The 14431-nt window shown below is 53.4% G+C and overlaps 1 protein-coding gene across 1 annotated transcript in view; it reads right to left on the bottom strand.

Annotated features, from left to right (window-relative positions):
* The window catches only part of kcnq5a (potassium voltage-gated channel, KQT-like subfamily, member 5a), an 882808-nt gene that overhangs the window by 751088 nt on the left and 117289 nt on the right, over positions 1 to 14431 (bottom strand). The window lies entirely within an intron of this gene.

Below are 14431 nucleotides of genomic sequence, written 5' to 3'. Positions count from 1 at the left end.
GGGACAATCACACTGACCGGAGAAAAGTTCAATCACACTGTCCTTAGAGAGGGTCAATCACAATCTTCGGAGAGAGGGGGTCAATCGCTCTGTCCGGAGAGATTGGGTCAATCACACTGTCCGGAGAGAGAGGGTCAATTGCATTGACCGGAGAGAGAGGGTCAATCGCACTGTCCGGAGAGAGAGGGTCAATCTCACTGTTTCAGAGAGAGGGTCAATCACATTTTCCGGAGAGAGAGGGTCAATCACCCTGTCCGGAGAGGGAGGGTCAATCATACGGTCTGGAGAGAGAAGGTCAATCACACTGTCCGGAGAGAGAGGGTGAATCGCACTGTCCGGAGAGAGAGGATCAATCGCACTGTCCGGAGAGAGAAGGTCAATCACACTGTCCGGAGAGAGAGGGTCAATCACACTGTCCGGAGAGAATGAGTCAATCACACTGTCTGGAGAGAGAGGGTCAATCGCACTGTCCGGAGAGCGAAGATCAATCGCACTGTCCGGAGAGAGAAGGTCAATCACACTGTCCGGAGAGAGAGAGTCAATCGCACTGTCCGGAGAGAGAGGGTCATTCACACTGTATGGAGGGAGAGGTTCAATAAGAATGTCCAGAGAGAGAGGGTCAATGACACTGTCCGGAGAGAGAGAGTCAAGGACACTGTCCGGAGAGAGGGTCAATGACACTGTCCGGAGAGAGGGTCAATGACACTGTCCGGAGAGAGAGGGTCAATCGCACTGTCTGGAGAAATGGTCAATCACACTGTCCAGAGAGAGAGGGTCAACCACACTGACCGGAGAGAAGTTCAATCACACTGTCCTTAGAGAGGGTCAATCACAATCTTCGGAGAGACGGGGTCAATCGCACTGTCCGGAGAGATTGGGTCAATCACACTGTCCGGAGAGAGAGGGTCAATCGCATTGACCGGAGAGAGAGGGTCAATCACAATATCTGGAGAGAGAGGGTCAATCAGACTGTTCGGAGAGGTAGGCTCAATCATACGGTCTGGATAGAGAAGGTCAATCAGACTGTCCGGAGAGGGAGGGTCAATCAGACTGTCCGGAAAGAGAGGGTCAATCTCACTGTCCGGAGAGAGAGGATCAATCACACTGCCCGAGAGAGAGAGGGTCAATCACATTTTCTGGAGAGAGAGGGTCAATCACCCTGTCCGGAGAGAGAGGGTCAATCATACGGTCTGGAGAGAGAAGGTCAATCACACTGTCCGGAGAGAGAGGGTCAATCACACTGTCCGGAGAGAATGAGTCAATCACACTGTCCGGAGAGAAAGGGTCAATCGCACTGTCCGGAGAGCGAGGATCAATCGCCCTGTCCGGAGAGAGACGGTCAATCACACTGTCCGGAGAGAGAGGGTCAATTGCACTGTCCGGAGAGAGAGGGTCAATCGCACTGTCTGGAAAGAGAGGGTCAATCGCACTGTCCAGAGAGAGAGGGTCAATCTCACTGTCCGGAGAGAGAGGGTAAATCACAATGTCTGGATAGAGGGTCAATCACACTGTCTGGAGAGAGAGGGTCAATCTCACTGTCCGGAGAGAGGAGTTCAATCACACGGTCCGGAGAGAGAGGGTCAACCAGACTGTCCGGAGAGAGAGGGTCAATCACACGGTCCGGAGAGGGTCAATCACCCTGTCCGGAGAGAGAGGGTCAATCTCACTGTCTGGAGAGAGAGTGTCAATCACAATGTCCGGATAGAGGGTCAATCACACTGTCTGGAGAGAGAGGGTCAATCTCACTGTCCGGAGAGAGGAGGTCAATCACACGGTCCAGAGAGAGAGGGTCAACCAGACTGTCCGGAGAGAGATGGTCAATCACACGGTCCGGAGAGAGTCAATCACACTGTCCGGAGAGAGAGGATCAATCACACTGTCCGGAGAGAGAGGGTCAACCAGACTGTCCGGAGAGAAGTTCAATCACACTGTCCTTAGAGAGGGTCAATCACAATCTTCGGAGAGAGGGGGTCAATCGCACTGTCCGGAGAGATTGGGTCAATCACACTGTCCGGAGAGAGAGGGTCAATCGCATTGACCGGAGAGAGAGGGTCAATCACAATGTCTGGAGAGAGAGGGTCAATCACACTGTCCGGAGAGAGAGGCTAAATCACACTGTCCGGAGAGAGAGGGTCAATCGTAATGTCCGGAGAGAGAGGGTCAATCACACTGTCCGGAGAGAGAGGGTCAATCACACTGTCCGCAGAGAGAGGTTCAATCGCATTGACCTTAGAGAGAGGGTCAATCACACTGTCTGGAGACAGTGGGTCAATCACACTGTCCGGAGAGAGAATGTCAATCTCACTGTCCGAAGAGAGAGGATCAATCACATTGTCCCGAGCGAAAGGGCCAATCTCACTGTCCGGAGAGTGAGGATTAATCCCACTGTCCTGAGAGAGAGGGTCAATCACACTGTCCGGAGACGGAGAGGGTCAATCACATTTTCCGGAGAGATTGGGTCAATCACCCTGTCCGGAGAGAGAGGGTCAATCTCACTGTCCGGAGAGAGAGGGTCAATCACAATGTCCGGATAGGGGGTCAATCACACTGTCCGGAGAGAGAGGGTCAATCTCACTGTCCGGAGAGAGGATCAATCACACTGTCCGGAGAGAGAGGGTCAACCAGACAGTCTGGAGAGAAAGGGTCAATCACACTGTCCGGAGAGGGAGGGTCAATCGCACTGTCCGGAGAGAGAGGGTCATTCACACTGTATGGAGGGAGAGGTTCAATAAGAATGCCCAGAGAGAGAGGGTCAATGACACTGCCCAGAGAGAGAGGGTCAAGGACACTGTCCGGACAGAGGGTCAATCGCATTGACCGGAGAGAGAGGGTCAATCACAATGTCTGGAGAAATGGTCAATCACACTGTCCAGAGAGAGAGGGTCAACCACACTGACCGGAGAGAAGTTCAATCACACTGTCCTTAGAGAGGGTCAATCACAATCTTCGGAGAGACGGGGTCAATCACACTGTCCAGAGAGATTGGGTCAATCACACTGTCCGGAGAGAGAGGGTCAATCGCATTGACCGGAGAGAGAGGGTCAATCACAATATCTGGAGAGAGAGGGTCAATCAGACTGTTCGGAGAGGTAGGCTCAATCATACGGTCTGGATAGAGAAGGTCAATCAGACTGTCCGGAGAGGGAGGGTCAATCAGACTGTCCGGAAAGAGAGGGTCAATCTCACTGTCCGGAGAGAGAGGATCAATCACACTGCCCGAGAGAGAGAGGGTCAATCACATTTTCTGGAGGGAGAGGGTCAATCACCCTGTCCGGAGAGAGAGGGTCAATCATACGGTCTGGAGAGAGAAGGTCAATCACACTGTCCGGAGAGAGAGGGTCAATCACACTGTCCAGAGAGAATGAGTCAATCACACTGTCCGGAGAGAAAGGGTCAATCGCACTGTCCGGAGAGCGAGGATCAATCGCCCTGTCCGGAGAGAGACGGTCAATCACACTGTCCGGAGAGAGAGGGTCAATTGCACTGTCCGGAGAGAGAGGGTCAATCGCACTGTCTGGAAAGAGAGGGTCAATCGCACTGTCCAGAGAGAGAGGGTCAATCTCACTGTCCGGAGAGAGAGGGTCAATCACAATGTCCGGATAGAGGGTCAATCACACTGTCTGGAGAGAGAGGGTCAATCTCACTGTCCGGAGAGAGGAGTTCAATCACACGGTCCGGAGAGAGAGGGTCAACCAGACTGTCCGGAGAGAGAGGGTCAATCACACGGTCCGGAGAGGGTCAATCACCCTGTCCGGAGAGAGAGGGTCAATCTCACTGTCTGGAGAGAGAGTGTCAATCACAATGTCCGGATAGAGGGTCAATCACACTGTCTGGAGAGAGAGGGTCAATCTCACTGTCCGGAGAGAGGAGGTCAATCACACGGTCCGGAGAGAGAGGATCAATCACACTGTCCGGAGAGAGAGGGTCAACCAGACTGTCCGGAGAGAAGTTCAATCACACTGTCCTTAGAGAGGGTCAATCACAATCTTCGGAGAGAGGGGGTCAATCGCACTGTCCGGAGAGATTGGGTCAATCACACTGTCCGGAGAGAGAGGGTCAATCGCATTGACCGGAGAGAGAGGGTCAATCACAATGTCTGGAGAGAGAGGGTCAATCACACTGTCCGGAGAGAGAGGCTAAATCACACTGTCCGGAGAGAGAGGGTCAATCGTAATGTCCGGAGAGAGAGGGTCAATCATACTGTCCGGAGAGAGAGGGTCAATCACAATGTCCGCAGAGAGAGGTTCAATCGCATTGACCTTAGAGAGAGGGTCAATCACACTGTCTGGAGACAGTGGGTCAATCACACTGTCCGGAGAGAGAATGTCAATCTCACTGTCCGAAGAGAGAGGATCAATCACATTGTCCCGAGCGAAAGGGCCAATCTCACTGTCCGGAGAGTGAGGATTAATCCCACTGTCCTGAGAGAGAGGGTCAATCACACTGTCCGGAGACGGAGAGGGTCAATCACATTTTCCGGAGAGATTGGGTCAATCACCCTGTCCGGAGAGAGAGGGTCAATCTCACTGTCCGGAGAGAGAGGGTCAATCACAATGTCCGGATAGGGGGTCAATCACACTGTCCGGAGAGAGAGGGTCAATCTCACTGTCCGGAGAGAGGATCAATCACACTGTCCGGAGAGAGAGGGTCAACCAGACAGTCTGGAGAGAAAGGGTCAATCACACTGTCCGGAGAGGGAGGGTCAATCGCACTGTCCGGAGAGAGAGGGTCATTCACACTGTATGGAGGGAGAGGTTCAATAAGAATGCCCAGAGAGAGAGGGTCAATGACACTGTCCGGACAGAGGGTCAATCGCATTGACCGGAGAGAGAGGGTCAATCACAATGTCTGGAGAGAGAGGGTCAATCACACTGTCCGGAAAGAGAGGGTAAATCTCACTGTCCGGAGAACGAGGATCAATCGCACTGTCCGGAGAGAGACGGTCAATCGCACTGTCCGGAGAGAGAGGGTCAATTGCACTGTCCGGAGAGAGAGGGTCAATTGCACTGTCCGGAGAGAGAGGGTCAATCGCACTGTCCGGAAAGAGAGGGTCAATCACACAGTCTGGAGAGAGAGGGTCAATCGCACTGTCCGGAGAGCGAGTGTCAATTGCACTGTCCGGAGAGAGAGTGTCAATTGCACTGTCCGGAGAGAGAGCGTCAATCGCACTGTCCGGAAAGAGAGGGTCAATCTCACTGTCCGGAGAGAGAGGATCAATCACACTGCCGGAGAGAGAGATGGTCAATCACATTTTCTGGAGAGAGAGGGTCAATCACCCTGTCCGGAGAGAGAGGGTCAATCAGACTGTCCGGAGAGGGAGGGTCAATCATACGGCCTGGAGAGAGAAGGTCAATCACACTGTCCGGAGAGAGAGGGTCAATCACACTGTCCGGAGAGAATGAGTCAATCACACTGTCCGGATAGAGAGGGTCAATCGCACTGTCCGGAGAGAGAGGGTCAATCGCACTGTCCGGAGAGAGACGGTCAATCACACTCCGGAGAGAGAGGGTCAATTGCACTGTCCGGAGAGAGAGGGTCAATCGCACTGTCCGGAAAGAGAGGGTCAATCATACTGTCTGGAGAGAGAGGGTCAATCGCACTGTCCGGAGAGAGAGTCAATCGCACTGTCTGGAGAGAGTGGGTCAATCACACTGTCCGGAGAGAGTGGGACAATCACACTGTCCGGAGAGAGTGGGTCAATCACACTGTCCAGAGAGAGAGGGTCAATCGCACTGTCCGGAGAGAGAGGGTCAATCGCACTGTCCGGAGAGAGTGGGTCAATCACACTGTCCGGAGAGAGTGGGACAATCACACTGACCGGAGAGAAGTTCAATCACACTGTCCTTAGAGAGGGTCAATCACAATCTTCGGAGAGAGGGGGTCAATCGCTCTGTCCGGAGAGATTGGGTCAATCACACTGTCTGGAGAGAGAGGGTCAATCGCATTGGCCGGAGAGAGAGGGTCAATCGCACTGTCCGGAGAGAGAGGGTCAATCTCACTGTTTCAGAGAGAGGGTCAATCACATTTTCCGGAGAGAGAGGGTCAATCACCCTGTCCGGAGAGGGAGGGTCAATCATACGGTCTGGAGAGAGAAGGTCAATCACACTGTCCGGAGAGAGAGGGTGAATCGCACTGACCGGAGAGAGAGGATCAATCGCACTGTCCGGAGAGAGAAGGTCAATCACACTGTCCGGAGAGAGAGGGTCAATCACACTGTCCGGAGAGAATGAGTCAATCACACTGTCTGGAGAGAGAGGGTCAATCGCACTGTCCGGAGAGCGAGGATCAATCGCACTGTCCGGATAGAGAAGGTCAATCACACTGTCCGGAGAGAGAGAGTCAATCACACTGTCCGGAGAGAGAGGGTCATTCACACTGTATGGAGGGAGACATTCAATAAGAATGTCCAGAGAGAGAGGGTCAATGACACTGTCCAGAGAGAGAGGGTCAAGGACACTGTCCGGAGAGAGGGTCAATGACACTGTCCGGAGAGAGAGGGTCAATCGCACTGTCCGGAGAGATTGGGTCAATCACACTGTCCGGAAAGAGAGGGTCAATCTCACTGTCCTGAGAGAGAGGATCAATCACACTGCCGGAGAGAGAGAGGGTCAATCACATTTTCTGGAGAGAGAGGGTCAATCACCCTGTCCGGAGAGAGAGGGTCAATCAGACTGTCCGGAGAGGGAGGATCAATCATACGGTCTGGAGAGAGAAGGTCAATCACACTGTCCGGAGAGAGAGGGTCAATCACACTGTCCGGAGAGAATGAGTCAATCACACTGTCCGGATAGAGAGGGTCAATCGCACTGTCCGGAGAGAGAGGATCAATCGCACTGTCCGGAGAGAGACGGTCAATCACACTCCGGAGAGAGAGGGTCAATTGCACTGTCCGGAGAGAGAGGGTCAATCGCACTGTCCGGAAAGAGAGGGTCAATCATACTGTCTGGAGAGAGAGGGTCAATCGCACTGTCCGGAGAGAGAGTCAATCGCACTGTCTGGAGAGAGTGGGTCAATCACACTGTCCGGAGAGAGTGGGACAATCACACTGTCCGGAGAGAGTGGGTCAATCACACTGTCCAGAGAGAGAGGGTCAATCGCACTGTCCGGAGAGAGAGGGTCAATCGCACTGTCCGGAGAGAGTGGGTCAATCACACTGTCCGGAGAGAGTGGGACAATCACACTGACCGGAGAGAAGTTCAATCACACTGTCCTTAGAGAGGGTCAATCACAATCTTCGGAGAGAGGGGGTCAATCGCTCTGTCCGGAGAGATTGGGTCAATCACACTGTCCGGAGAGAGAGGGTCAATCGCATTGACCGGAGAGAGAGGGTCAATCGCACTGTCCGGAGAGAGAGGGTCAATCTCACTGTTTCAGAGAGAGGGTCAATCACATTTTCCGGAGAGAGAGGGTCAATCACCCTGTCCGGATAGGGAGGGTCAATCATACGGTCTGGAGAGAGAAGGTCAATCACACTGTCCGGAGAGAGAGGGTGAATCGCACTGTCCGGAGAGAGAGGATCAATCGCACTGTCCGGAGAGAGAAGGTCAATCGCACTGACCGGAGAGAGACGGTCAATCACACTCCGGAGAGAGAGGGTCATTCACACTGTATGGAGGGAGAGGTTCAATAAGAATGTCCAGGGAGAGAGGGTCAATGACACTGTCCGGAGAGAGAGAGTCAAGGACACTGTCCGGAGAGAGGGTCAATGACACTGTCCGGAGAGAGGGTCAATGACACTGTCCGGAGAGAGAGGGTCAATCGCACTGTCTGGAGAAATGGTCAATCACACTGTCCAGAGAGAGAGGGTCAACCACACTGACCGGAGAGAAGTTCAATCACACTGTCCTTAGAGAGGGTCAATCACAATCTTCGGAGAGACGGGGTCAATCGCACTGTCCAGAGAGATTGGGTCAATCACACTGTCCGGAGAGAGAGGGTCAATCGCATTGACCGGAGAGAGAGGGTCAATCACAATATCTGGAGAGAGAGGGTCAATCAGACTGTTCGGAGAGGTAGGCTCAATCATACGGTCTGGATAGAGAAGGTCAATCAGACTGTCCGGAGAGGGAGGGTCAATCAGACTGTCCGGAAAGAGAGGGTCAATCTCACTGTCCGGAGAGAGAGGATCAATCACACTGCCCGAGAGAGAGAGGGTCAATCACATTTTCTGGAGAGAGAGGGTCAATCACCCTGTCCGGAGAGAGAGGGGCAATCATACGGTCTGGAGTGGGAAGGTCAATCACACTGTCCGGAGAGAGAGGGTCAATCGCATTGACCGGAGAGAGAGGGTCAATCACAATGTCTGGAGAGAGAGGGTCAATCACACTGTCCGGAGAGAGAGGCTAAATCACACTGTCCGGAGAGAGAGGGTCAATCGTAATGTCCGGAGAGAGAGGGTCAATCACACTGTCCGGAGAGAGAGGGTCAATCACACTGTCCGCAGAGAGAGGTTCAATCGCATTGACCTTAGAGAGAGGGTCAATCACACTGTCTGGAGACAGTGGGTCAATCACACTGTCCGGAGAGAGAATGTCAATCTCACTGTCCGAAGAGAGAGGATCAATCACATTGTCCCGAGCGAAAGGGCCAATCTCACTGTCCGGAGAGTGAGGATTAATCCCACTGTCCTGAGAGAGAGGGTCAATCACACTGTCCGGAGACGGAGAGGGTCAATCACATTTTCCGGAGAGATTGGGTCAATCACCCTGTCCGGAGAGAGAGGGTCAATCTCACTGTCCGGAGAGAGAGGGTCAATCACAATGTCCGGATAGAGGGTCAATCACACTGTCCAGAGAGAGAGGGTCAATCTCACTGTCCGGAGAGAGGATCAATCACACTGTCCGGAGAGAGAGGGTCAACCAGACAGTCTGGAGAGAAAGGGTCAATCACACTGTCCGGAGAGGGAGGGTCAATCGCACTGTCCGGAGAGAGAGGGTCATTCACACTGTATGGAGGGAGAGGTTCAATAAGAATGCCCAGAGAGAGAGGGTCAATGACACTGTCCAGAGAGAGAGGGTCAAGGACACTGTCCGGACAGAGGGTCAATCGCATTGACCGGAGAGAGAGGGTCAATCACAATGTCTGGAGAGAGAGGGTCAATCACACTGTCCGGAAAGAGAGGGTAAATCTCACTGTCCGGAAAGAGAGGTTCAATCACATTTTCTGGAGAGAGAGGGTCAATCAGACTGTCCGGAGAGGGAGGGTCAATCATAAGATCTGGAGAGAGAAGGTCATTCACACTGTCTGGAGAGAGAGGGTCAATCGCACTGTCCGGAGAACGAGGATCAATCGCACTGTCCGGAGAGAGACGGTCAATCACACTGTCCGGAGAGAGAGGGTCAATTGCACTGTCCGGAGAGAGAGGGTCAATTGCACTGTCCGGAGAGAGAGGGTCAATCGCACTGTCCGGAAAGAGAGGGTCAATCACACAGTCTGGAGAGAGAGGGTCAATCGCACTGTCCGGAGAGCGAGTGTCAATTGCACTGTCCGGAGAGAGAGTGTCAATTGCACTGTCCGGAGAGAGAGCGTCAATCGCACTGTCCGGAAAGAGAGGGTCAATCTCACTGTCCGGAGAGAGAGGATCAATCACACTGCCGGAGAGAGAGAGGGTCAATCACATTTTCTGGAGAGAGAGGGTCAATCACCCTGTCCGGAGAGAGAGGGTCAATCAGACTGTCCGGAGAGGGAGGGTCAATCATACGGCCTGGAGAGAGAAGGTCAATCACACTGTCCGGAGAGAGAGGGTCAATCACACTGTCCGGAGAGAATGAGTCAATCACACTGTCCGGATAGAGAGGGTCAATCGCACTGTCCGGAGAGAGAGGGTCAATCGCACTGTCCGGAGAGAGACGGTCAATCACACTCCGGAGAGAGAGGGTCAATTGCACTGTCCGGAGAGAGAGGGTCAATCGCACTGTCCGGAAAGAGAGGGTCAATCATACTGTCTGGAGAGAGAGGGTCAATCGCACTGTCCGGAGAGAGAGTCAATCGCACTGTCTGGAGAGAGTGGGTCAATCACACTGTCCGGAGAGAGTGGGACAATCACACTGTCCGGAGAGAGTGGGTCAATCACACTGTCCAGAGAGAGAGGGTCAATCGCACTGTCCGGAAAGAGAGGGTCAATCATACTGTCTGGAGAGAGAGGGTGAATCGCACTGTCTGGAAAGAGAGGATCAATCGCACTGTCCGGAGAGAGAAGGTCAATCACACTGTCCAGAGAGAGAGGGTCAATCACACTGTCCGGAGAGAATGAGTCAATCACACTGTCTGGAGAGAGAGGGTCAATCGCACTGTCCAGAGAGCGAGGATCAATCGCACTGTCCGGAGAGAAGGTCAATCACACTGTCTGGAGAGAGAGCGTCAATTGCACTGTCCGGAGAGAGGTGGTCAATCACACTGTCCGGAGAAAGAGGGTCAATCGCACTGTCCGGAGAGAGAGGATCATTCACACTGTATGGAGGGAGAGGTTCAATAAGAATGTCCAGAGAGAGAGGTTCATGGACACTGTCCGGAGAGAGAGAGTCAATCACACTGCCGGAGAGAGTGGGACAATCACACTGTCCGGAGAGAGTGGGTCAATCACACTGTCCAGAGAGAGTGGGACAATCACACTGTCCAGAGAGAGGGGGTCAATCGCACTGTCCGGAGAGTGGGTCAATCGCACTGTCCGGAGAGAGTGTGTCAATCACACTGTCCGGAGAGAGAGGGTCAATCACACTGACCGGAGAGAAGTTCAATCACACTGTCCTTAGAGAGGGTCAATCACAATCTTCGGTGAGAGGGGGTCAATCGCACTGTCCGGAGAGATTGGGTCAATCACACTGTCCGAAGAGAGAGGGTTAATCGCATTGACCGGAGAGAGAGGGTCAATCACACTGTCTGGAGAGAGAGGGTCAATCGCACTGTCCGGAGAGCGAGAATCAATCGCACTGTCCGGAGAGAGAAGGTCAATCACACTGTCTGGAGAGAGAGCGTCAATTGCACTGTCCGGAGAGAGAAGGTCAATCACACTGTCCGGAGAGAATGAGTCAATCACACTGTCTGGAGAGAGAGGGTCAATCGCACTGTCCGGAGAGCAAGGATCAATCGCACTGTCCGGAGAGAGAAGGTCAATCACACTGTCCGGAGAGAGAGGGTCAATCGCACTGTCCGGAGAGAGAGGGTCATTCACACTGTATGGAGGGAGACATTCAATAAGAATGTCCAGAGAGAGAGGGTCAATGACACTGTCCAGAGAGAGAGGGTCAAGGACACTGTCCGGAGAGAGGGTCAATGACACTGTCCGGAGAGAGAGGGTCAATCGCACTGTCCGGAGAGATTGGGTCAATCACACTGTCCGGAAAGAGAGGGTCAATCTCACTGTCCGGAGAGAGAGGATCAATCACACTGCCGGAGAGAGAGAGGGTCAATCACATTTTCTGGAGAGAGAGGGTCAATCACCCTGTCCGGAGAGAGAGGGTCAATCAGACTGTCCGGAGAGGGAGGGTCAATCATACGGTCTGGAGAGAGAAGGTCAATCACACTGTCCGGAGAGAGAGGGTCAATCACACTGTCCGGAGAGAATGAGTCAATCACACTGTCCGGATAGAGAGGGTCAATCGCACTGTCCGGAGAGAGAGGGTCAATCGCACTGTCCGGAGAGAGACGGTCAATCACACTCCGGAGAGAGAGGGTCAATTGCACTGTCCGGAGAGAGAGGGTCAATCGCACTGTCCGGAAAGAGAGGGTCAATCATACTGTCTGGAGAGAGAGGGTCAATCGCACTGTCCGGAGAGAGAGTCAATCGCACTGTCTGGAGAGAGTGGGTCAATCACACTGTCCGGAGAGAGTGGGACAATCACACTGTCCGGAGAGAGTGGGTCAATCACACTGTCCAGAGAGAGAGGGTCAATCGCACTGTCCGGAGAGAGAGGGTCAATCGCACTGTCCGGAGAGAGTGGGTCAATCACACTGTCCGGAGAGAGTGGGACAATCACACTGACCGGAGAGAAGTTCAATCACACTGTCCTTAGAGAGGGTCAATCACAATCTTCGGAGAGAGGGGGTCAATCGCTCTGTCCGGAGAGATTGGGTCAATCACACTGTCCGGAGAGAGAGGGTCAATCGCATTGACCGGAGAGAGAGGGTCAATCGCACTGTCCGGAGAGAGAGGGTCAATCTCACTGTTTCAGAGAGAGGGTCAATCACATTTTCCGGAGAGAGAGGGTCAATCACCCTGTCCGGAGAGGGAGGGTCAATCATACGGTCTGGAGAGAGAAGGTCAATCACACTGTCCGGAGAGAGAGGGTGAATCGCACTGTCCGGAGAGAGAGGATCAATCGCACTGTCCGGAGAGAGAAGGTCAATCCCACTGACCGGAGAGAGACGGTCAATCACACTCCGGAGAGAGAGGGTCATTCACACTGTATGGAGGGAGAGGTTCAATAAGAATGTCCAGAGAGAGAGGGTCAATGACACTGTCCGGAGAGAGAGAGTCAAGGACACTGTCCGGAGAGAGGGTCAATGACACTGTCCGGAGAGAGGGTCAATGACACTGTCCGGAGAGAGAGGGTCAATCGCACTGTCTGGAGAAATGGTCAATCACACTGTCCAGAGAGAGAGGGTCAACCACACTGACCGGAGAGAAGTTCAATCACACTGTCCTTAGAGAGGGTCAATCACAATCTTCGGAGAGACGGGGTCAATCGCACTGTCCGGAGAGATTGGGTCAATCACACTGTCCGGAGAGAGAGGGTCAATCGCATTGACCGGAGAGAGAGGGTCAATCACAATATCTGGAGAGAGAGGGTCAATCAGACTGTTCGGAGAGGTAGGCTCAATCATACGGTCTGGATAGAGAAGGTCAATCAGACTGTCCGGAGAGGGAGGGTCAATCAGACTGTCCGGAAAGAGAGGGTCAATCTCACTGTCCGGAGAGAGAGGATCAATCACACTGCCCGAGAGAGAGAGGGTCAATCACATTTTCTGGAGAGAGAGGGTCAATCACCCTGTCCGGAGAGAGAGGGTCAATCATACGGTCTGGAGAGAGAAGGTCAATCACACTGTCCGGAGAGAGAGGGTCAATCACACTGTCCGGAGAGAATGAGTCAATCACACTGTCCGGAGAGAGAGGGTCAATCGCACTGTCCGGAGAGCGAGGATCAATCGCCCTGTCCGGAGAGAGACGGTCAATCACACTGTCCGGAGAGAGAGGGTCAATTGCACTGTCCGGAGAGAGAGGGTCAATCGCACTGTCTGGAAAGAGAGGGTCAATCGCACTGTCCGGAGAGAGAGTCAATCGCACTGTCTGGAGAGAGTGGGTCAATCACACTGTCCGGAGAGAGTGGGACAATCACACTGTCCGGAGAGAGTGGGACAATCACACTGTCCAGAGAGAGAGGGTCAATCGCACTGTCCGGAGAGAGAGGGTCAATCGCACTGTCCGGAGAGAGTGGGTCAATCACACTGTCCGGAGAGAGTGGGACAATCACACAGACCGGAGAGAAGTTCAATCACACTGTCCTTAGAGAGGGTCAATCACAATCTTCGGAGAGAGGTGGTCAATCGCACTCTCCGGAGAGATGGGTCAATCACACTGTCTGGAGAGAGAGCGTCAATTGCACTGTCCGGAGAGAGGTGGTCAATCACACTGTCCGGAGAGAGAGGGTCATTCACACTGTATGGAGGGAGAGGTTCAATAAGAATGTCCAGAGAGAGAGGGTCAATCACACTGCCGGAGAGAGTGGGACAATCACACTGTCCGGAGAGAGTGGGTCAATCACACTGTCCGGAGAGAGTGGGACAATCACACTGTCCAGAGAGAGGGGGTCAATCGCACTGTCCGGAGAGAGGGTCAATCACACTGTCCGGAGAGAGTGTGTCAATCACACTGTCCGGAGAGAGAGGGTCAATCACACTGACCGGAGAGAAGTTCAATCACACTGTCCTTAGAGAGGGTCAATCACGATCTTCGGAGAGAGGGGGTCAATCGCACTGTCCGGAGAGATTGGGTCAATCACACTGTCCGAAGAGAGAGGGTCAATCGCATTGACCGGAGAGAGAGGGTCAATCACACTGTCTGGAGAGAGAGGGTCAATCGCACTGTCCGGAGAGCGAGGATCAATCGCACTGTCCGGAGAGAGAAGGTCAATCACACTGTCTGGAGAGAGAGCGTCAATTGCACTGTCCGGAGAGAGGTCAATCACACTGTCCGGAGAGAGAGGGTCAATCACACTATCTGGAGAGAAAGGGTCAATCGCACTGTCCGGAGAGAGAGTCTATCGCACTGTCTGGAGAGTGAGGTTCCATCACACTGTCCGTAGAGAGTGGGTCAATCATACTGTCCGGAGATAGTGGGACAATCACACTGTCCGGAGAGAGAGGGTCAAGGACACTGTCCGGAGAGAGAGGGTCAATGACACTGTCCGGAGAGAGAGGGTCAATCACACTGTCC

This window comes from Pristiophorus japonicus, chromosome 7 (genome assembly GCF_044704955.1).
Source record: "Pristiophorus japonicus isolate sPriJap1 chromosome 7, sPriJap1.hap1, whole genome shotgun sequence".
Classification (NCBI taxonomy): domain Eukaryota; kingdom Metazoa; phylum Chordata; class Chondrichthyes; family Pristiophoridae; genus Pristiophorus; species Pristiophorus japonicus.
Note: the sequence above shows the minus strand (reverse complement) of the source record. Positions and strands in the feature narration are given on the sequence as shown.